Source organism: Canis lupus, chromosome 21 (genome assembly GCF_011100685.1).
Source record: "Canis lupus familiaris isolate Mischka breed German Shepherd chromosome 21, alternate assembly UU_Cfam_GSD_1.0, whole genome shotgun sequence".
NCBI classification, from domain to species: Eukaryota; Metazoa; Chordata; class Mammalia; order Carnivora; family Canidae; genus Canis; species Canis lupus.
The window spans coordinates 25,584,538-25,608,396 of NC_049242.1; the positions used below are offsets into that span (position 1 = coordinate 25,584,538).

Below are 23,859 nucleotides of genomic sequence, written 5' to 3' on the forward strand. Positions count from 1 at the left end.
GTGAAAGTCGCTCGGTGCCAGGACCGTAGGCTGATATGCAGCCTTCTGCCTAAGGGTCCTTGAACCCTTTGACTGGGTAGGACTCGTCCCCACCACCCTGCCCCTGGGGGATGTGAGAGGGAGAGGGAGGTGGAATGTCCTCCGAGAATGAGGTGGGGAACGACTTCCAGGAGGAGAGGCTTAGGGACCTAGGTCGTCCTGCCTCCAACTGCCCCTTTCCGCCCTGCGGATTCTGGACCTCTGGGCCGGAGGGGGTTGGGAGTGAGCGGCGAGGCTCATTCCCCCGGGGGTACGGTCACCCGGAGAAGGGTGGCAGAGACTCAGGAAGAGCTGGAGACTCAGCGGTCGGGGAGGTGCAGGTAGATCTGAATCTCGTGCGCGCCGCGGGAGGGGCGAGGCGGCGCGCAGACCCCGCGTCGGCGGGCGGCGGGGCCGGCGGGCGGGCGGGGCCGGGCCGGGCCGGGGGCGGTCCCTGCCCCGCCCCGCCCCGCCCCGCCCCCTCCCCGGGGCGTCACGTGGGGCGGGCGGAAGCACCCGGCGGGGTGGGCGCGCCCGGCCTGCGGCCGCGAGTTGACTGCCGCGGCGTGAGTCAGTGGCCGCGCCGGGACCTCGCGTCCCCGGCTCCCAGCGTGGAGTCTTCGCCCACAGCAGGTAAGTGCGGCTGCCGGGACCTCCCCGCCCGCCGCCCCTTCGCCAGGTGGTGACCGGAGTTTCCCCATTTCGCAGAAGGGAACGCCGAGGCCGCGCCGACTGTGCGCCCGGCGCCTACTTCCGCGGGCGTTTTTCCCGGGGCGTCATCTGCCCTCCTGCTGGTGACGGGGTGAGGGCCACCACCTGAGGATGCGCGGTCGGGCCAGCGTCGGCGGGGAGGGGGGCGAACCGGCCGGGCAGGGGCCTTCCAGCCTTAGCCCTTTGGCAGGAAGATTCCCAGGAGCCGGAGCCAGCCCGCCTTCGGGCGCCTTGCTTTTCCCATCTGTGAAATGGAGGCTCCCGCCCCGTGGGCCGCGGAGACCCTTACAGCTCTGCACTTTAGTATGACCCTGTGCCCTGGACCTGGGGCTCCAGTGACCTTGGGCAGACTACTTCCGGTCCTGTGCCTCAGTTCCCCACCAGTAAATGGGGGCATGGCCTCCCAAGAGCCCCCACCTGCCCTAGTTGCTGGAAAGAGGAGCTGTGTGTTCACTGAATGGGGTCAAGCCGGCAGTGGGTTATTGGCACTGGAGGACGGGCTTGGAGCGCAGCTTGCGGGGCATCGGGTGGGTGTTTGGTCCCAGGTCTCGCAGGGTGGTGTTTAGCCTTGAGGAACTCTGGTCAGGAGCAATCACAGTATGGTTTCTGGCATATGCATTTCCCTCCCACATTGCTCCTGTCCTGGGGAGCCACCTTTGATCTCCAGGCTTGGTCCCAGGGGCAGGGGCGCTGCTGCAGGGTGGTACAGATTTGTGGAGGCGCTCAGCTCAGGTAGATTTGGCTGTGTGCTGAGCACCAAGGTCAAGACTGAGGCACCCAGGATGTCTGTCCTTGGAGAGCAGAGAATGCCAGGTTAGGGGAGACTTCTCAGCCCACTCATTACAGGGTAGAAAGATCCCAGCAGAATCTCGAAGACAAGTGCAGACAGGTACTGAGATAGAATCAGGGACTGAGACTCTGGAGGCCCAGGGAAGAAGAGATGACTGGCATGGTCCTTGGCAGTGAAGGGACAATTAACAAGGCTAAGGACCCTCCAGAAGACAGCACAGCTTGTGCAAAGGCAGGACCTTTCATGGTATATTTGAGGAATGGCAAGGAGTGGGTATGGCTGGAAGGGTGTAGTGAGAACTCGCCCCAGTGTCCCATGGCTGGTTGGGGATTGTCCAGACCTGGGCCCCGGGGGACCTTGCCTCCCCATTCACCACTTGCTCACAGGAGTCGGGCAAAAGGGGGTCATTCCAGGCAATCCTGTAACTGGTGAGGTGGAAGTGGGCAGAGGCCACTCAGGGGCCCAGATTGCCCCCACGCTTCATCGCCCCAGCCACATCCCCACCACCTCTCAGGCTCCAGTCATGCTTTTCTGTACCTGAAACCTCAGTCCTTTGTGTGGATTGCTCGTCCTCTCCACCCTCCCTCTCCAGAAATTGTCTCCCCATTAAAAAAAAAAAAAAAAAAAAAAAAAAAAAAAAAAAAAATCTCCTAAGTCCTTTGGGACTTCACAGGTGGGTTGCTTATTGCCTCTTCTTGCTTTGCCTTTCAATCTACATAGTGGCACAGCTTGTGAAAGGTCTTCTTGGAGCTCTGTGGGGGAAGGGCCTGCAGAGCCATGGGGATGACTGGGACTTCGGGTGGTCCCTATACAGCCATCAAACATGTGACTCTGCAAGTCCCCAAACTTCTCAGAGCCTTCATTTCCCTATCTGCAGGATGAGGAGAGGAGCCCTGGTTTCATGCTCCAGAGAGAGACTGCTAGAGCAACTACTGGGCCTGAGCATCAATCTTGTCCCCTGCAGTGAATGTTTGAATGTAGGAAAGAGAGAACCTGGAGGGCAGGGGTTAGTTCAGAGGGGTAGGGGGCCTCAGAGTCCTGAGGGCTAGTGGTGGACTAGCCTAGTACTAAGTCTAGAGTATCAGCTAAAGAGAGGGGAGTCCCCTCTGTTCTCTGGGCCCTCTCCCCTCCCTACCCCACTCTTTAGCCAAGCTCAAAGCCAGCCGGCTGATGCCCAAACAAGTAGCCTCTGTTCCCAGGATGGGGGGAGGGGAGGCAGGCCCTGGGCTCCAGGCCCGCCTGTCCAGCGCTGACCCTGCTGCGCACCCGCCCCCCCTGCCCTTCACTCTGGATCTTAACCCTTGGGAGCCTGGGGTGGGCCCTGGGTTGCTTCAAGGCTCATGCCCCTTGCCCACCAGCTGTCCCCTCCACCCAATTTTAGGCTTCCTAGGGTCTGTTGCAGCAAGAGGGGATGCAGTAGGACATAAGTTGGAAATGGAGAAGGAAGAAGGGAATGGAGGTGGAAGGGAACTGGAATAGTTATGGTCAGATACTCAGAGACCACTTGGCTCAGAAGTTTTTTTCACAGATGGGGAGACTGAGGCCAAGGGCCAGAGGTCAGACCAGGATCACATAGTGAGCCCTGTGGGGGTCAGGACTGATCTGACCTCTAGTGTGGGCCCTATCAGGGAAAGGAGAGGGAAAGGAAGGAAGCTCTGTTTGATTTGAGTACCTATCACGTGTCTGATGCTATACATTTGCATTTTATTTAACCTCATATCATTCCATGAGACGGAGATCACTGCCCAGTAACATAGTGGGGAAACAGCCTCAGAAGGAGCTGAGTAATCACATCCGTGAGAAATATGTCAGTAAATAGGCACATAGCACTGAGGTAGGCACTTTTATGTATGTTAACCAGTTTCATCCTCCCTAAACAGCAAATAAGTGATAGAGGCAGGATCAGGACCCAGGCGTTCCTTTGCCTGATTTCCTCTTCCCCAGTCTGACCTTCCCCTTTGAGCTCAGTCCAGGGTCCATACAGTGAGGGGCTGTCCCCTGGGTGATGGCCAAGGCAGCCTCGAGCAGAGTGTGACCCCAGTCAGGCTGACCCGGCCCTCCCTGGGGAGTGGAGTCTGGTCCCTTGGGTGGGCTCTCTTACCTCTTCCTCTGGCCTCAGCCCCCTTCACAGCCCTGCAAAGAGGGGTGTTTGAGGAAAGGGTTCTGTGCTAAGGGGGCTGCTCCATGGATCTGAACAGCAGGTAGATAAGAGGGAGCCTCAGAGATCCCCTATAAGTACACTCCCCACAGATCTCAGGGCCAACTCAACACCAGGCCCCCTGCCAGCCCTGATCAGAGAGGACGTCTTGTCTGCTTACCCCTGGCCCCATGAGGCCCCTAGACCTGTATGCTCTAATGAGGGCTCTGGGGAGGACAGCCCAAAGAGGCTGATGACCCCGGGTGTCAGGGACAGCCCGGGGCTGGAGGGACAGTGCCTATTTGGTCTTCCACCCGACCTTCCTGTGGAATTTTTCTCCAGCTCAACCTTTGGAATGTAGTTGAGAAAGGAAAAGATCTGTCCTATACTCAGGACATCTATTCCAGACTACTGGGACAATCAGAGTGGCTGGGAGGGGAGGTGGAAGTACGTGACCAGTTCAGGGATTCCTGGGTGGCTCAGCGATTGAGCATCTGCCTTCAGCCCAGGGCCTGATCCTGAGACCTGGGATCAAGTCCCACGTCGGCTCCTTGCATGGAGCCTGCTTCTTCCTCTGCCTGTGTCTCTGCCTCTCTCTCTGTGTCTCTCATGAATAAATAAATAAAATCTTAAAAAAGAAAAAAAAGGTGACCAGTTTAGTAACAACCGTATTATTGAGTAGTAGTAATAATAGTGGCAGTGGCTACTGTTTCTTGGAAGCTTACTTATTCACCGTGGAAGCATTTCTTTGGGCTGATGTAGTCCTCAGCAGTAGTGTCGCACGGTGGGTACCATTCCCACTCTGTAGATGAGGAAACAGGCCCAGGAAGCTTAGGTGATTTGCCTAAGATGACCCATTACAGAGAAGAGCTGGGAGTCTGAATTTCTCCCTCTTTGCAGTAGACTCTCTGAGCCCTGGGAGACACTGCAGGCGGAGGAGATCCAAACCCTCCTCTGCCCTGCGAACTCCCAATCTGGGTTGAGGGCCGCATGGTGGGTGGCATTGCCAGCAGCCAGCTGTGGGCATCCTACTTGTAGTCGAGACTGACCTCCCTCTAGTTCTGGGCCCGGCCTAGCACGGGCGCCTCTTGGAGGGCTGCTTGCTGCTCTCGTCCTGTCCTGTCCACTTTGGACTTTGTGGAATACGGTGGCTCTCCCAGACCCCGTTTTGCTGGTGAGGAGACTCAGGTCGGGAGAAGCTAAGTGACTTTCCTCAGCCGAGGAAAGGGAGAGCTGGAACTGACACCGGGTAGAGGCCCCAAGGCCAGCACGCTTCCTCCCTGCCTGGGCCTGGTCGGGGCCTCCTGGCCTCCGAAGCCCTGAGCTTCCCCCAGACACCGCCCACCTGCCTTATCACAGGCCCCAGTTTCTCTCCCTGACCAAACCGAACCCTCTGAAGGGACCTGGGATGTGGAACAGCCGGATGTCAGTGACCGAATGAACAAACCCCGGGGGATGTGGTTCCAGAGCCGTGAGGCCAAGAAGCAGGGACCGGCTGTGGTCAGGAGTGGTGCTCAGCCCCTGAGGGGTCCAGAAGAGGATTTAGGGGGCAGAGACCCCCCCACCACCACCACAGGAGGGAGGAATGGGGCAAAATCTTCCTTCTCCTTCATATCTTTATTGTTGTGAGGGCCAGGGGGATAGAGGAGTGTTGGGACCTCTTGTGGCCACACCTCTGACCCCATTCCCAGAGCAAGGAACTAGAGGTCACACCTGGAATCTTGGCGGCTCCTGGGGGAGTCTGGCCTGGCCCTACTTCCTTGTGGCCCCGGGGTGGTACTGGAGTGGGACGGCCCCCCACATGGGGGAGCTGCCATTGCGTCTTTCTACCCCATATGCCTGGGCCTTCTTTGCCTCCTTCTCTCCTGCCTCAGAGGGCACTGCCTCGCCCCTGGCATTCTCCTTACCCCTCCTTTCCACTCCAGTGCCCAACGCCAGGGCCAGATCTCTGAACTCAGCGTCCCTTGACTTCAGAGGGGGAGCAGGAAGCAATAGGTACCACATCAGTCCTCTAGGTGTGAGCAGATCAGGAGAGGAACATATCAAGCAGAGCAGGTGACATGGGGTGCAGGGCCTTCTCCCCTCCTCTCTATTCCCACCCACCCGCTCCCCAGCTGGGCAGCTGGGATCTTAGGATTCTGAGTCTGAGATTCTAAGCATTGGGGATTCAGGGAGTCTAGGGTTTTTTGTGTGCTGGTGATTCCGAGCTTCTAAATATCCAAAATTCTGGTTTCCAGGAGCCTGCTAAGCCTTGTATCAGGCTGGGTAGCCTCTGAGTTGAAGCTGAGTCCTGTGCCACACCTTGGCTGGCTGATGCCAGACAGACGAGGCTCGGAGTTTCTCAGGGCTGCTTCTGGTGGTCAGTGGCACAGCTGGTCTCCAGGCTCTGTGTGCTCTGTGCACCCATCACCCCCAGCATGAGCACCCAGCTGTCGCCTTTCAAGAAATCTGAGAACCAGACCCTGGAAGGGACTAAGTGGTAGCAGAAGAGACAGCCATCTTGGTGGGGAATGAGGAGGGTACAGGCAGAGGCTAGGCCTCCTCTTCATTTGTTGGCAGAGGGGCTGTCCTCTTGGATACTAGGATGGGCTTGAGGGGAGGCCCAGGGAGGGGTGATGGCTGGCTGGGTCACGGAGCAAGGTCTGGGCCACACTGATGGGTGAGCCAGGTCGTCCTGGGGTCAACATGTTCCGGTCTGGGAGGGTCAGAGCCAGGCTCAAGAGCCAAGCCAGAGTGGTGGACAGAGACCTGCGTCTGGGAGCCCTGAGGGAGGCACTGCACTGCCCGTCCTCAGGAGGGCCTTTGAATATTTTGCAATGCTGCTACCCTCACCCGCTCCTTCCGGTGCCCATCTGAGCCTATGGGCACACCAGCTGCCCTCAGAGGGGCTGCCTTGTGGGAAGGAGGCCTGTTTCCCCCCAAGCCTTCCTCCTGGAGACTTCTGGCTGGGTGTGTTCCTTCCTGGGCTGTTTCCCATCTCTTTCCTGCTCCACATGCCTCTGGGCAGGCACTGTGCATGGGCCTCTCAGGCCCAGATGCATCCTTGGAGGACCTGAGATTGTGCCTTTGCACAGGTGTGATCAGCATTGGACATCCCTGTGAATCGGGGTATGAGGTGTGCTGGGCTTTGCACTCCTTGATGGGTGAGTTGGGTGAGGCTTTTATCCCTCTGAGTAGGGACCTCCCTCTAGGCAGGCCACTGAGTCTGCAGCCAAGCTGCCATAGCTTGTTCTCAAAGCTAATCCTAGCCTGGTGGGGGAGAAGGGACCTCTGGAGAGCAGGGCTGGGGACTAGGCTTTGCCAGGCAACAACAGGACAGCTTTGGGGTGGGGTCTGCCTGGCTTACTGAAAGGGGTGCTAAAGGCCTCAGCTAAGGGCTTACGTCTTCCCTCAGCCTGGGGCTGTTCCTCCCATACTAGCTCCTCAGCTCCAAAGATGGATGTACTAGGCCTAGGGAGGCCAAAGACTCGGGGAGCATCCAGTTGTTCTAGTGGTTCTGTTCCAGTTTCTGTTTCAGGACGTGAATCAGGACACTTATTTGCCTCTACTGCCGGTGACCCAAAAACCCACATTTCTCAGTGTCGGGGTGGCCTAGCCTAAGTGGAGTGGGGGGGGGGTGCTGCAGTATCTCTGAGATCTCCTAAGGGGACTGTCTCCTCCCAGTTCTTCCAAGGAACAGGCTAATGGAAGGGAGTCCAGTTGGGTGTGGTGGGGGAGGGCTAGGTCCTGGTCCTGACTTGTCGTGTGGCCCTGGTTAGTTTAGTTTTGTTTGTTTGTTTGTTTTGTTTTGTTTTAGTTTTTTGGACCTCTTTGGGGTTCACTTTCATCTTCTGGAAGAGGGGAGGGTTGGCTAAGGTGGTTCCTAAATGCCTAAGGAGCAGGTGGGGGCAGGTGGAGAGCTGGGGGAAGGCAGTCCTGGGGTGCAACAGGCAGGAGACTAGAGCTGTAACTGGAAGTAGAGGAATGGGAGGTGTCTGATATAGGAGGCCCGAGGCCGGGCTCTAGCCACACTCCAGCCACTGGTTGCAGCATGACCTTGGGTGAGTCATCACTTGCCTGGGCACTTGCTTTCCACGTATAAAATTGGGAGACATTCATGCAGTCAACAGATATTTACTATCTGCCAACCTCAGGCTCGATGCATGGGAATCAGACCCTGGTCCTGCTTTCAAGGAGCACCCAGCCATATCTATGGTGAGAGAGTCACAGAGAGTGACTTCCCAGTGTGATCAGGGCTGTGGCCATGGGACTTAGAGGCTGCTTCCTGGAGTGGATGAACTTGAAAAGCAAGGTAGGGAATGACGTTCCAGGCAGAGGGAATGGTATAAGCAAAGATCTGGAGGTAAGGTGGCAGGCAGTGGGAGTGGAGGGAATGAGATGGAAGAGGAGTACGTGGCAGGAGCAATAGAGGCAAGGCAATAGAGGGTCATGGAAGGGGTGGGCAGAGCAGAGGGATTGGGGCTAGTCTCAGAGACTCCTGGAAGTCTAAGAAGGTTCGGAGCTACTCTGGGGAGTGGCTGACGGGTGGGCAGCACGAGGGGGTCTGAGAGTCAGCACTTAAGGCTCCCTGAGCAGTGTTTACCAGGCTAGCGCAGCAGGAAGTGGCTGGGACAGCCTCTGGTAAGAGAAGGGGCAAGCCCAACTGCAGAGGGGACCGAGGAACCTCAGAGTTGAATCCTTGACTCCTAGATCTCTGGTCTGAACCTTGACAGCACATCATCCAACCATCCGTCTCCCTCCCCATGTCACAGGCCCCTGTCCCAAGTTCCTGACTGGGGTAAGCCAGGCCTTTGTGGTTGTCCATTCATCCATTCCTCCAGGGCCCAGACACTTCTAGCCACTGGCGATAGAGCTGTTAATGAGACAGTGCTCCTGTCCTCCGGTTGAGGAGACTGACGGTGAGCAAATAAATATGCAATACAGTGAGAAGTGGCATCCGAGGATGGAACCCAGCAGTGATAAGCTGAAAAATGACAGGGTCAGGAACTCATGGGGCACATTTTTAGGTAGCATGTGTAAGGAAGGAAGGCCTTGCATTTGAGAAAGTGCTGGAAAAAAAAACAGGGGGGTGAGTCATCAGATATCTGGAAGAGCACCCCAGGCAGAGGAGCTCCAGTGCCCAGCTCTGAGGGTAAAGCGCACAGAGTGGGTTGGAATAACAGCAAGGAGACAGAGGCAGTGGGGACAGGCCACGCAACCTGGTAGGCCATGGCCATGTGCTGGTTTTGGCTTTATTCTGAGGGAGGTGGGAAGGCACTGAGGAATGAGCACTGGTCAGATTTGGGCTGTTTCGAAGGCATGCATTTATTCCTTGCAAGCCTGCATGGTGGAGCTGTTGTAATCTCCATCTTAGAGATGGCGAAACGGAGACTCAGAAATTTCGTGAATTCCCCAGTCTCCCAGCAGCTGGCACCCCTGTGCCCCTGCATTCCTGCCTGCCTGCCTCCCGTGATCCATCCCGGAAGCACCTTGCTGCCTGTCGTGGCTTCCTGCTGTCCAGACACAAGGGCAAGTGTCTTCACGTTGTCTACCCAGGCCCTTCTCGGGCTGTACTCATGTCCCTTCTCTCTTGCCCACCTGACCCTCTGTGTCCTCACTGCTCTCTGCCTGTCTCTGCGCTGTCCCCTCTGAGGAGATGTTGTAGAAAGAGGGGCCTGGGCAGCCCTCGGGTCCGATGCTGGCTCCTGTGTTAGTTTAGGCAGGTTACTTAACCTTTCTGAGGCTTAGTTACTTTCTCATCTGTAAAGTGGGCTAAAACCACTTTCTTTCTAGACTGTCATGAGGATGATATAAAACAGTCCACACACTGTGTTTAGCACAGTGCCTGGTAGATGGTAAGCATTCTGTAATCATGACCTTTTGTTGTTTTAGGCAAGTTTGGCCGGGTCAGATAAGAGGGTTAGAATGTTCTCTGTGAGCTGGAGAGGAGAGGCTGAGTCAGGGAGTCTTCCTCTCTTTTGTCTGACTCTAGAGGGGGGAGGCTGAGATCACACATATCCGTGGCCAGAGCCTGTGTGGCTGGTACCCGGTCTTTCTCTCCTTTCCAGCCCCTGCCGGCCAGTCTGGTCACCTCTACCCAATCAACACAGGCAGCTTCCCCTTTCAGGTGCTAGCAGCGAGGGATCTGCTTATTCTCTGGCTTCTCCGTTCCAGGGACCACCCACGGAGAAGGCAGTTTCGGGTCCCTGTTCTTTGGGCTCCTAATTCTCCCGTGCGGGGGAGCCCACCAAGGCTCTCCTCCTGGGTGGGTAAGCACAACAGCTTCTAGGGTGGTTCTGAGAGGAGTCAAGCAGCTTTCTGTCCCCATCCCGGGCCAGGGCCAGGGCCAGCCCTCAGCCCCTCTGAGGGTCCCGGCATGTGACTCTGGTTCTGTCCACTTCTGCTACCTGGGAGCCTTATTGTCAGCCCTGTGTACTCCCACCTGCCATGTGGTCAGCCCTGTTTCTGCCTCATTGATAGTGTTAGGAGCCCCCTGTCCCCACCACCCCTGCCATGGAGCAGTGGACCCAGAGGAGGATCTTCCTGGTGTCACACTGTCGCACCTCTGGCCTTGCTTTGCCTGAGAAGCCCCCAGCTCAGTAGGGGACTGTGTCTGTGCCTGAGAACCAGACCAGAGCCCCATGTGCTCCTGCTGGGGCTGCCCAGGTCTCCTCAGATGCTGCGCCTCAACGGTGAAAGGCTGGGGCACAGGGAAGGTCGGTATGGGTCAGGGTTAGGGTTAGGTGAGGCGCTCTCCCTTGGGGACAGTTACAGGGTGGGCTGAGGGGTATGCTGGCTGAAGGGAGGGAAGCAGGAGGAGGGCCTAGAGATCCAGGCCTGCCAGGGAGGCCTGGGGTGGAGAGCGGGGATGGAGAGGGAGTTGGTGTCAGAACAAAGTAATGAGGAGGCACAGAGGAAATGGGAGGGCCCAGAGTGATCCTGAGTGATTCTTTCAGAGGTGAGAGTATGTGGTAGGTCAGGGGGGATTCGTATGTCACAGACTTTGACAAGGCCTAAACCCCGAATCATTTAACTTTCAGTTTCGTTAATTTGCAAGTGAGATACTCTGCAGATATTTACGCTTCATTCCATATCTTCCTCTATATTTGACCCTCTCCAGGATGGGGCTTGGGCATGAGAGGGACCTCAGATGAGGTTTGGGGGAAGGTGGGTGATGGTCAGGGCTAGAGCAGGGTCAGATTCTGTTTAGATGACGAACCACAGGGATCCTGGAGTCTCATGTTTACTAATGGTCCTCAGTCCATTTCCCATTTGAAAGTCCCTGGGCTGTGCTCTGTTGCTGGCCTCTGCGTGGGGGGCACCTTACTTGCTGCGCTGTGTCCTTGACCTTTGGGAGGATAAGACCATGGTGAGGGGGAGTGGGCTTTGGGTCTCAGTTTCTTATTCTCTAGTGCACATGATCCAGGAAATCCGTTTTGTTTATGACTGTTCTTTCTCTTAGTGGTCTGCTCATGTTACACTTAAAATCATAAAGCCTCTTTTTCTTAAAAAAAGATTTTATTTATTTATTCATGAGAGACACAGAGAGACAAACAGAGACAGACGCAGAGGGAGAAGCAGGCTCCTTGCAGGGAGCCCGATATGGGACTGCATCCTGGAACCTTGGGACCACAACCTGAGCCAAAGGCAGACTCTCAACCTCTGAGTGCTGAGCCACCCAGGCATCCTATAAAGCTACTTTTTAATAGTAATTTTGAGGAACAAACTGGGACTTAATTGTCATAGACCTAAGATACTTTCATCATTTTGTCATCTAATTATAAAAGTGAGGTACAACTATAGAAACTTTCAACAGCAGGGATCCCTGGGTGGCTCAGCGGTTTAAGCGCCTGCCTTTGGCCCAGGGCGAGATCCTGGAGACCCTGGATCGAGTCCCATATCAGGCTCCCAGCATGGAGCCTGCTTCTCCTTCTGCCTGTGTCTCTGCCTCTCTCTCTGTGTGTCTTTTATGAATGAATAAATAAATAAAATCTTAAAAACAAACAAACAAACAAAAAAAAACTTTCAACAGCATAGACATGAAGGTTGTAGAAAATGATAATCGTTTAAGATTAGGGTGGGAGTTAGGGCTAGTCCTGAAATGAAGTCAGGATGTCTCCTGTCCCCTAGTCTTTAATGCATCATGGTCATGAATAAAACTGGTTTTATTTTATTTTTTTATTGTAATGCTGAACCGGTGGCCCCAAGAAGGCTGTTAAAATGTTCTATGTCTCCCCAGGCCCACTGTGTGAGAGTGTGCATGTTGTGCTCTGTCCAAGAGTACCTGGTTGTGGGGGACAGCGTGAAGTGAGAGCTGGGAGAGGGGATACTGAAACCTAGCCTGTCCTTCTTGCTGAGCTGCGTGTCCTGCTGTGGGGCTCCTGGAGGAAGAGGCATTTTTTTCTAATTGGCTTAGAAGCCGCACTTGGGTTGGAGGTAGCATTACTTTCCTGGGAGAGCACATGGTGGGGTGGGGAATGTGCAGTGCCTGGGGCCACCCAGAAAGAGGGCTGGGGGGCAGTGGGGTATCCAGTCTGGAGCCCTGCAGGGGGATGTGGCCGGAGGCAGGGTGTGCTAGTCCTTGGTATCTCGGGGAACAGAGAGCTCCAGGATGCGGAGCAATCCAGACAGGAGCCTGGATACAAGGCCAGTGCCAAGGTCCCCTCTGGTCAGGACCGCCCAAGGCCTCAGGCTAAGGAACAGGAAGTGTCTGTCTTAGCAACAGGAGTGAGCAGATGACGAGTGAGTGTGGCCTCTAGTACATACATGGTGACGTGTCGTAGTTATCTGGGTGACAGCTCTGCTTTATGGAGGGGGAAACTGAGTCTCAAAATGTCACATGACTTCAGGCAAGGAGTGATGAAGCCAGGACTGGAACCCAGCCTTGCCATGCATCCTGGGGGAAAAGGGCTCTGATGTAGACTCACCAGTGGCCCCCAGCTCCCCACCAGGTGGCTGAGGCAGCTCTTTATGCACCCAGGCGCTGGGGCCCTGACTCAATCCTCACCATGCTGAGGGCTGCTCCTCATCTGCCTCTGCCATTCCTGGGACCCCAGAGATGAGTCACACCACGGATGGGATGGGTCAGGAATCTGGTGCCAGGGCAAATGCCAGGGCAGAGATTCGGAGCTGCGGCAAAGCAGGAGACTCCAGTATAATTCTTTGGGTCTGGTATGCAGTGGCCACCGATCCCTGAGAGAAAGAAGGTAGGCTTCTTGGCCCAACGATCAGTCAGCTGCCTGCCTGAGGGCTGCACCTGATGCCTTGCCTAGCTGGGCTGGAGGGAGCTAGCTTGTGCAGCGGGGCGGGGGCGCTTCTGCACTCCTCGAGCCAGGAACCCAGCCCCCACCTAGTTCCTCATATGGGAGGGAAGTGTCTCCAAGGCCTCTTGCCTGGTTAGCGGAGTCCTGAGAACACCCAGGAGGGCGGCGGATCAAATGTGGTCCTGCCCACAGGTATCACCTGGTGATTGGGTTGGGGTTGGTGGTGGGGGTCCTGGGCATCGTTGGGCTCTGGGGCAGTTGTACATAGTCAGGCTGTTGGGAGTGTGGGACCGAAGGGTGTGTGGGTGTGGTGGAGGGGCAGATCTGCCCTGTGGCTGCCGGGTGGGGTGAGAGGTGTGTGTCCCTGGAGGCTGTGAGAGGTATGAGTTTGTGGTATGGGCAGGCTGTGGTTTGTAGAACTGGCCTGGCCAGAGCTAGATGTGTGCTGTTCTTGGTTCCTGTGTGGGACACTCTGAGGGGTTTCCTGAGGTTTGGATGCTGGAGTCTATGCTGAGTCGCCTGGAGTAGTGGGGGTTGTGGGAGTGGGAGGAGATGGCGTGCACGGGAGGAGGGGGTGAGTGGAGGAGTAGCTCAGGCCCGGGTGTGGACCCCGCCTCCCTCTCACTCCATCCCCCCATCACTGGGCCTTCCCTTGGACCCAGAGTGCAGCTCTGTGCAGAGGGGGCCTGAAGTACTCCTGGGGGCGTGGGGTGTGCGGCGGGGGAGGGCAGGGTCTTGGCTGAGGGGGCTTCAGAGCTGAATGTGGAAGGAGTTAGGACCTTTAGGGCCACTCTGACTCAGGCCTAAATCACTCATGCAAATCAGAATGCAAAGGAGGCTCACACCCTCGTGGGAGTCCCCAGACCTGTCTGGGTGTCACTACTGTCCTCTTACATCCCCATCCCTGCCCCACTGAAATCACCCCATCTCTGGACCTGCCAGGTCCTTTCCTACCCCTGAGCCTTGCCCGCTCAGTTTCCTTTGGCTGGAAGCGCAACCTCCTACTCCTTCCAAGCCCAGCTCTGGAGTGCCCTCGGGAAGCCTTTCCAGCTCTACCAAAGAGAGGCAGTCACATCTTCTGAAGGCCCCTGTGGCTCCAGCAAGTGACCTGGGCAAATTTCCACTTCCCACAGCTTCCTTGAAATGGGGCAAGAGTCTCAGGCCTTGAGATTGTTATGAGGACAAGTGAGATAAAGCTGACAATCTGGCAAGGGCCAGGCATGCAGTAGGCACTTAGGAAAAACGGAGGAAGTGGGAGGGTGCCTGCCCTTGGCTAAGGCTCTGGGCTGCCCTGCTGCTGGACTGGCGGGAATGGCGGGACTGAGATGCCAGGCTGGGCCAGGAGGGCAGTGAGGTTTAAACTGTGGTGAGGGTTGAGTGGTAGTCAGAGGACAGAAGGTGAGAGCTTCGCCTCCGGCAAGCAGACCTAGGGAAGGACTGGCTGCCAAGGATTAGTGATTCTGGATGACCCTTACCTCTGGACTGAGTGCCCTTGGGTCAGCCAGGCCCTGGACTCCACTGTGGAGGGAGGGGTGGATAAAAAGAGGTGCAGGCTCTCAGAGTACCCCAGGCCAGATGGGGGTTAGGCACAGACGGAGCCCCATGAATGGACCAACTAGAGATAGATGGGGAGTAGCGCTCTGCTACATGGCTTGGCTTCCACGGTTTAGGAGCCCAAGCCCAGTGGTTAGGGAGCACTTGCTGGAGAAGGCAACAGGAATCAGTACCTGAAGGTGGGATGTGGCTCATTTGCTCACTGTCAGCAGACATTTTCGGGGGTCCCATATGCTAAGCTGGTGCCTGGTGCAAAAAGCAACATGAAGGGCATCCTAGGCCAGCCCAGCCCAGCTGGGGCTTCTTTTAGGGCTTCGTTTACATCGAGTCACTTCCTCTCTGTGGGTGTTGTTTCTTCATTTGTAAATGTCACTGCTGGAGCAGGTTGAATGACAGGGGCCGGCCTTGCGGCTTAGAGCTGGGGTGGGATCTTAGTTGGCAGAGCAGAGGGGAGCTGGAGGGGGACAGGAGAAGCAGGGGCAGGTGGGATGGTGGGGTGTTGAAGTTTGAGCTGGGCCCTTGAGGTAGGGGAGGAGGGGAACCCCACAGCTTGTGGCCATGCTGTCACAACAGGATGACACTCCCCTCCGCTGTTCCCTGCTTCCCTGGGGGTGGAGACTCAGTAATGTGTCATAGCAGCCAGAGGGCTTAAAGCTCCAAACCAGAGCCAGGATTAGAGTACAGTGAGTGTGGCACTTGGCTTGGGCACGAAGTGTAAAGGGAGGAGGGTGGGCAAAAAGCTCAGTAATCAAGATAATATTTTTAAGCCGTATTTTAAAAAAAAACAAATCAAAATTGGTGAGAAAAATCCAAGATAAAATACCAAAATTTTAAATAAAGAGTATCGCCAATTCCTTCTTTGCCTCAGCCTCCCGTATGGCTCAGCAGGGCGCTGCTCCAAACTTCTTTTTTCTTTCTTTAAAGATTTTATTTATTTATCCACGAGAGACACACAGGGAGACAGGCAGAGACACAGGCAGAGGGAGAAGCAGGCTCCATGCAGGGAGCCCAATGTGGGACTCGATCCTCGGTCACCAGGATCAGGCCCTGGGCCAAAGGCGGTGCTAAACCGCTGAGCCACCTGGGCTGCCCATCAAACTTTTTTCAAGGAGCTGCCTCCTCTAGGAAGCCTTCCCTGACCCTCTGCCCTGAGAGGGCACTGTGGGCTGTTTTCACTGGCTGGATGGTGACTGACCCCCTCTAGCCTGAGCTTCCTGGAGAGCCAGGCCAGGTCTGAGGTCGGGCTTACATTTCCAGAGCCTTGAATGAGGCTGCCCCAGAGGGGTCAGTGTTGATCTCTGACTCTGCCCTTGGTCTAAAGTCTTTAGTGCAGGAATAGGAACTTAAGGGAGGCTGGGGGGTGGGGTGGGGCTGACTACTTCTGAGGGATGGAAGTGGTTTCCTGTTTCCCAGCCCTGGTCATTCCAGTGCAGTGTTGGGGCCATCACCAGTTGGTGCTGAGCCTTTAAAAGGGTGCCCAAGCTGTAGCTCGTGCTTGCTTAACATTCATTATCACTTTTGAGTGGCAAGAAGCAGAGTGGTTAAGAATCCAGAGTTAGGGGGCTCCTGGGTGACACAGTCAGTTGAGGGTCCTATTCTTAGTTTTGGCTCAGGTCATGATCTCATGGTTATGAGATTGGGCCTGTGTTGGGCTCTGTGGTCAGCGCAGAGTCTGCTTGAGATCCTCTCTCCCTCTCCCTCTGCCCCTCCTGCTCCTGTGCTTTCTCTCTCTCTCTCTTCTCTAATATAAGTAAATAAATAAATAAATAAATAAATAAATAAATAAATAAATAAATCTTAAAAAAAAAAAAGAATCTCCAGACTTAGACTATCCAGGAGAAATGAAATGTGAGCCACAAGTACAATTTAAACAAATTTTAAGTTGTTTTAATGTATTATATTTAAGTATCCAAAATATTATACTTTTGTCAGATAATAAATAGAAACAATAGAGATATTTTATCTTCTTGGGTTTTTTTTTTTTTTTGTACTAAATCTTCAAAATCCAGTGTGTACTTTATACAGCACACTTCCATTATGTGGCCACATGTTCAGTGCTTCATGGCCATATGTGGCTACTACTGGCTACTATATTAGTCAAAGATCTAAACTATATTTAAGCTGCCCATTCCTAGTTGTGCGACTTTGGGCAAATTACTTCTCTATGCCTCAGTTTCTTCATCTTGAACTGTGAGATATGTACCTCATAGGGTTGCTGTGAGGATTCACTAAGTTAATAAAAAGTGCTTATGTACCTATATAGTAAGGACTATTTAGGTTGTCTCTTATTTTTTAAAAAATTGTCATTTGAGTAGCACTGCCATTTTTTGCCAGTTCTTTCTGAAGTACTAATTACCTAAAATTTATTTATTCTTATTTTTATTTTTAAAAAAATTTTATTTACTTATTTGAGAGAGTGAGCAAGAGAGTGCATAGAGGGGGAGGGAGAAGCAGACTCCCCACTGAGCAGGGAGTCCTATGCGAGGTTCCATCCCAGGACCCTGAGATCATGACCTGAGCCAAAAGCAGATGCTTAACCAACTGAGCCACCCAGGCGCCCCTACCTATAATTTATTTTTGAAATACTTTTAAGGGCATCTATTCATGTCTCTCATGAATAAATAAAATCTTTAAAAAATACATAAAATACTTTAAAAACATATACCTTTTTAAGCCCCATCCTAAGAAGTGGTTATAGAGTCTACTTAAGACAAATATCTAACTGGCAAATTAAAATGTTCACAGGTGCCCCCTAAAGCCATCATGCAGAGCCTAGCAGTCTTCAGTTGACCCTGGTGGCTGGAGACATACTGTGGCCCAGAGGTGCCCATCTCCCCCCAATCCCCCTACAGAACCCAGGCCATCCAGGCTTGCTAGTAGCTCGCCCTCAGGGACAGCCAGTTCTTTCTCCTCCTGCCTGGAAACACCCTCATTTGGCTTCCACACATATTTAGGAGCAGGGCCTCTGGCATCTGAGACCTCTGCCTCAGTTGCCCCCCACTCCCTTCACCCCATCCCATGGCTTCCAGCCTTAATGGAGAGTGTCCTGTTTCCCTGTGTGTCCCCAGCATCCCCCACCTCTCATTGACCGGCTCTGCAGTGTAGTGGGAGCTGCGTCTGCTCCTCTTCCGAGTCCTCTCTGGGGGCAGGTCCCAGCACAGCCCATGCCTATGCATCCCAGCCCCTGTCCTGGGGAGGACCAGAGAGTGGGAGTCCTGACTCCTCTTTGCAATCTGTGGGGCCACCACCTCTGGGCAGGCATGTCTGCCTCTTCACTCCTGCGGGAAGGCCTTCCTCTGGTCTAACCTCCATTGCTTCACCTGGACTCCATTAGGTTCCCTGAACCCTACCTCTTCCCCTACCATCTTGCCCATGTCTGGCTTCCTTCTCTTTCTTCCCCCTCCTCCTCCCCTTTCTTCCTTCTTCTCTCTTCCTTCCTCCTCCTTTCCCTCCTCCCGGCATCCAGCTGTTCAGAATGGCTCATGGACTTTCTCCTCCACTCCTGTCCTTGCAGGTTCCACCTTGGACCAAGATGAGGAGCAATTCAGAGTAGCTGCTGCCTCTGGAAGGATCCTTAGCGTCCTGGGCAGCCCAGCAGGTGAGTCAAGAGTTGGGAAGCAGGGAGCTGGGTTAGGTGTGGTGGGCTCAGCCCCAGCTTTGAAGTAGGGGAGGCTTCGTAGAGGCTTCCTGGAGGTCAGACAGGAGGTCCCAGTTTTCATTTTGAAAATAGGCAGAGAGGCAGGGAAAGGATGAGACTAATGAGCCTCCCAGGAGGACTTTGAAGGGGTGGGATAGGGCAGGGACCAATGGGTGGGGTGGGGAATATGAATCACATTCTTATTTATTTATTTTAATTTTTTTTTTAAGATATTATTTATTCATTGGGTGGCAGGGAGGCAGAAGGCAGAGGGAGAGGCAGGCTTCCAGTGGAGCAGGGACTGATGCAGGACTCGATCCTAGGACCCTGGGATCACGACCTGAGCTGAAGGCAGACGCTCAACCACTGAGCCATCCGGGAACCCCTATTTTAAGATTTTTGTTTATTTATTTATTTGACAAGGAAAGAGAGAACGCATGCACATGTGTGCACACAAGCAGGGAGAGTAGCAGGCAGAGGGAGAGGGAGAAGCAGCCTCACTCTGAGCAGGGAGCCTACTGGAGGGCTCCATCCCAGCACCCTGGGATCATGGCTTGAACCAAAGGTAGATGATTAACTGACTGAGCCACCCAGGTGCCGCCACATTCTCTTTTAAATTGTGTTCATTTTTTGGAAAGTGATGGAAAAGTTTAAGACATAGAAAGGTATAGTGACAGGTAACCCTCCCTCCTTGTTCTCACAGCTACCAGGTCTTCTCCCCCAAGCCAGGCAGTTTCTTGTGTACCCCATCTGGAGGTATTATGTGCATGTCTATGCATGTATGTATATGACTATATATGTGTACATATATGTGCATTTTTAATTTAGCCTAGATGTTTACATAAGAAAACACTGCTCTGCAAATTATTTTTCCACCTAACATCAAATCCTTAATATCATTTTATATGAACTTTAGAATCTGCCTATTGGTAATTTTGGGGGGATTGTGCTTTGTACTTGTTATAGCTTAACCCAGGAAGAACTGATGTCTTCATAATGTTGAGAGCTGGTTTATCCAAGAACATCCACTATATTTCGTTTGTGTCTTCCTTTGGGCCCCTCAACAGCCTTTTTTTTTTTTTTTTAAGATTTTATTTATTTATTCATTAGAGACACACAGAGAGAGAGGCAGAGACACAGGCAAAGGGAGAAGCAGGCTCCATGCAGGGAGCCCGATGTGGGGCTTGTTCCTGGGACTCCAGAATCATGCCCTGGGCTGAAGGCAGGTGCTAAACCGCTGAGCCACCCTGGGATCCCCCTCAGCAGCCTTTTTAAAGAACTCACGTATTTCAAAATGTAGGTTATAGATGAAGATGTAGAGTGAAAATCTCCCTCCCACCAGAGGTGGGTTTCCAGGGAAGCTGAGCTTCAGGCTCCTTCCAAGGCCCTGAGAGGAACCCTGGCACTGTATGCATGTGGTCATGTGGTTTTGGAAATTTTTACAGAAGTAAGATATTTTTGTTTTTCCAATAAAGTTTTTAAATTTTTAAAAAAAAGACTGTATTTGTTTATTTGGCAGAGAGAGAGAGAGAGAGTGCATACATGGGGAGCAGCAGAGAGAGAGGGACAAGCAGGCTCCCCAGTGAGCAGGGAGCCTGATGCGGGGCTCGATCCCAAGACCCTGGGACCATGACGTGAGCTGTAGGCAGATGCTTAACTGACTGAGCCACACAGGCGCCCTTATAATTCTTTTTAAACTGAGATATGATTGACATATGATATTGTATTAGTTTTCAGGTATACAACATAATGATTTGATATTTGTGTATATTGTAAAATGATAAGACATTATAATACCTTTTTTTAAGAGAGGGAGGTGGGAGAGGGACAGAGGGAGAGCGAGAGAAAGAATCTCAAGCAGGCCCCACGCCCAGCACAAAGCCTGTCATGGGGCCCCATCTCATGACCCTGAGATCATGACCTGAGCCGAAATTAAGAGTCAGACACTTAACAGACTGACCACCCAGGCACCACTCTGATATCTTTTTCTTAAAGAGGGAATCGAACATGTGTCAGCATCAGAACTCTTGAAGTCTGGCTGTAGGTCTGCCCCCTTCTGTCCCCTCAGCCCTCAATTCTCCTTAGAGGCAAGGTCACCTTGTCTCTGATGTATCTTTTCAGAGAAATTTTATGTATTTACCATCACTGTGAACTGATCTATCCTCTCTGGTTTGTTTTTTCCTACATCAAAGGCAGAATGTTCTATATACTGCTCTACACCTTTCTTTAGCCATTAACAATGCATCTGGGAGGTCATCCCATATCAATATGTAATGATAATGTTTCCTCATTTTTTTTTTTAAGTAGGCTCCACACCCAGCATAGAGCCCACCTTAAGGCTTGAACTCACAAGCCTGAGATCAAGACCTGAGCTGAGGGATCCCTGGGTGGCGCAGCGGTTTGGCGCCTGCCTTTGGCCCAGGGCGCGATCCTGGAGACCCGGGATCGAATCCCACGTCGGGCTCCCGGTGCATGGAGCCTGCTTCTCCCTCTGCCTGTGTCTCTGCGCCTCTCTCTCTCTCTCTGTGACTATCATAAATAAATAAAATTAAAAAAAAAAAAAAAAAAAAAAGACCTGAGCTGAGACCAAGAGTCAGATGCTTAACCTACTGAGCCACCCAGGTGTCCTGAGCTTCCTCATTTTTTTAAGGCTGCTCAGTATTCTACTACATGACTACACTATAATGTAGTTATCCATTCCCTGTTTGATTGGTATTTGGGTTATTTCCAGTGTTTTGGTATTATACACATCGCTGTTACCAGTCACTTTGGAAGACTGCAGGGCAGGTATTGTCTACAGGTGGCTGGATCAAAGAGTAAAGACTTGGGGTTTTCATACCTATTGTGGTTTAATTGCCCTTCCCAGAGGCACACCCATCAGCTGGGCAGGGGAATGCCTCACCTTGTCATCACTTAGTGTGAGGAGGTTAAGTTCCTTTTCGTATTCTTAAGAACCATTTATATTTTCCTTTCTGTATTTTGTATTTTTTGCCCCCCTTTTTTTTCCTGTTAGGTCATTAACCTGTTTATTTCTAGGTGCTTTTCAGTTTTCAGGAAAATCTTTTACAGCTTAACATAGTAACTTAAGGGATCCCTGGGTGGCGCAGTGGTTTAGTGCCTGCCTTTGGCCCAGGGCGCGATCCTGGAGACCCGGGATCGAATCCCACGTCAGGCTCCCGGTGCATGGAGCCTGCTTCTCCCTCTGCCTGTGTCTCTGCCTCTCTCTCTCTCTCTCTCTGTGACTATCATAAATAAATAAAAATTTTAAAAAAATTAAAAAAAAAAGAACCATTTATATTTTCCTTTCTGTATTTTGTATTTTTTGCCCCCTTTTTTTTTCCTGTTAGGTCATTAACCTGTTTATTTCTAGGTGCTTTTCAGTTTTCAGGAAAATCAATCCTGTGTCTGGGATATGAGAGGCATATGTCCTCTGACTTGTCGGTTATCTCTTGGCTTTGTTTCTAGTGCATTTTTATCATGCAGGAATGTTTGATTTTTTTTTTTTTAAAGGTCTTATGTATTTATTTAAGAGAGAGAGACACACACCATGAGCTGGGGGAGAGGCAGAGGCAGAAGGAGAAGCAGACTCCCTGCTGAGCAGGGAGCCCAGTGGGGGGCTGGATCCCAGGACTCTGGGATCATGACCTGAGCCACCCAGGCACCCCTGCTTTTTATAGAGTTGAATATTTTACTCATTACATTCCTAGGTTTGTATCATTTCTAAAAGGCTTTTGCGGGCAGCCCCGTTGGCGCAGCGGTTTAGCGCCACCTGCAGCCCAGGGTGTGATCCTGGAGACCCGGGATAGAGTCCCACGTCAGGCTCCCTGCATGGTGCCTGCTTCTCCCTCTGCCTGTGTCTCTGCCTCTCTCTCTCTAGCTGTGTCTCTATGAATAAATAAATAAATAAAATTTTTAAAAAAATAAATAAATAAAAGGCTTTTGCCTCTCTCAGATGATATTTTAAATCCTTTCATGATCTTATTTTTTAAAATGAAATCTTTGTAATTTATCCTGTTGTAAAGTGTGAAGTAGGGGGTCTGATTTTGTTTCTAGATTGTTCCACAGCTGTCCTAAAAATTTAATAATCCATCTTTTTTCACTAGTTTGAGATGTTACTTTTATTGGACATTAAATTCTTATATGTGTTTAGATCTATTTTTGATCTATTTGTTTTGTTTGATTCATCTGCTCAGGTGCTGGTAACATTTACTATCTTAATTACTGGCTGATTCTCACTCTTTACCTTTCTTTTCCCCCCACCTCCTGCTTGAGAATTTTCCTGGCTCTTCCTGCTTGTTTACTTTTCCACATGAATTTTTTTTAAGGATTTTATTTATTTATTCATGAGAGACACAGAGCGGGGGCGGGCAGAGACAGGCAGAGGGAGATGCAGGCTTCATGTGGGGAGCCTGATGCGGGACTCAGTCCCGGGTCTCCAGGATCATACCCTCAGCTGAAGGCAGATGATCAACCACTGAGCCACCCAGGCGTCTCTCCACATGAATTTTCAAATCTGCTTGTCTAGCTCTTCTTCCCTACCCCTCAAAACTGTGTGGTATTTAATAGGATTCTGCATATTTATAGATTAGCTTAGAAATAATATCTTCATGGTGCCTTCTACATGGGAACATACTGTGTCTTTCATTTTTCCAGGTTTCTTCTTTCTGTCTCTTCCTATAGATCTTACACAGTTCTTACTGTTTCTTTTTGGTGTTTTTGGTTTTGTAATGCTATGGTAAATGAGGCTCTTCATCCAGGTTTCTACCTGGTTATTGCCTATAAATATTGATTTTGTTATATTAGTTTTGAATCCAGCTCACTTGTAAATTCTTTAACTTTTAATCCTATGATTAATAATAATCACTGTCATGAAATGGATATCCTTGATTCCTGACCTTAATGGAGATTTTTCATTGTTTTCCCATTAAGTAAGGTGCCAATTTTTAGTTTAAGGAAGTATCAATCCATTTCTATGTTAGTGAAATTTTTGTTAAGTACACTGGATATTGTGTTTTATCATTTGCTTCTTTGGTATCTGTGGAGATGATCTGGTGACTTTTCTCTTTTGATTTGTTAATCACCTTCTCCTTGTATCATCTGTCTCTTGACTCTGCCAGGCCAGGAGCTCTGGAGTGCAGAGATGCGACCTGAGTCCCTACCACCCAGTGTGAGGCTCTGTCCAATGAACAAATGAGTGGATGGCCTTTTCTATGCATTAACCACCTTGGTGGTGGGAGGGGTGCCTTATTCACAGGGCCAGGACCCCAGAGGCTGTGTGATGTTGGCTTCACTTAACTCCTGGAACATTCTGCTTCCTCCGGGGGCATGGAGGTGGGGTGAAGCTCAACCCCTAGACGGGCTTGCACGGGGACCAGCAGGGGTATCCCTCAACCCAACCCATACTCACTAAGCCCCTGGGCTTGGCCATGAGCTGGGAACTGGTGCCTCAGAAGGAACTGGGCCCTTGCCTGGATCTTGCAGAGGGAAGTAGACGGCATGTGTGCCAGACACAGCCATTGGCCAGCCTTGCAGCAGTGGCCCAGGTTGTGGATGGGTCTTAGGAGTGATATCAAGTCTGGAGGTACTGGAGGGTGTGCCAAAAGAGATGTGAGCTGGATGCTAGGAGGCCACAGAGGTGGAGGTGGTGGGTTTCAGGCAGAGAGAAAAGCCTGTGTGTTCAGGGATCTAGCAGTATCTGCCTTGCCTGGCACATGGGGCTCAGAGGAGAAAGCTCAAGGACAGAGCTTTGGCATGGGAGAGCCGCAGAGGG

At 52.2% G+C, this 23,859-nt stretch overlaps 1 protein-coding gene across 3 annotated transcripts in view; it reads left to right on the forward strand.

Moving 5' to 3' along the window:
* The first annotated feature begins 515 nt into the window (after positions 1-515).
* ARAP1 (ArfGAP with RhoGAP domain, ankyrin repeat and PH domain 1) overlaps positions 516-23,859 on the forward strand; it is a 65,309-nt gene continuing 41,965 nt past the window's right edge. For 2 of the 3 annotated variants that reach the window (XM_038568744.1, XM_038568746.1), the window contains exons 1-2: positions 516-651; positions 17,967-18,050. The gene's annotated coding sequence lies outside the window, so the exon portion shown is untranslated. Of the gene's footprint in view, positions 652-13,018; positions 13,091-17,966; positions 18,051-23,859 lie in introns of those variants that run through there. The other variant, XM_038568745.1, reaches the window with a different exon arrangement.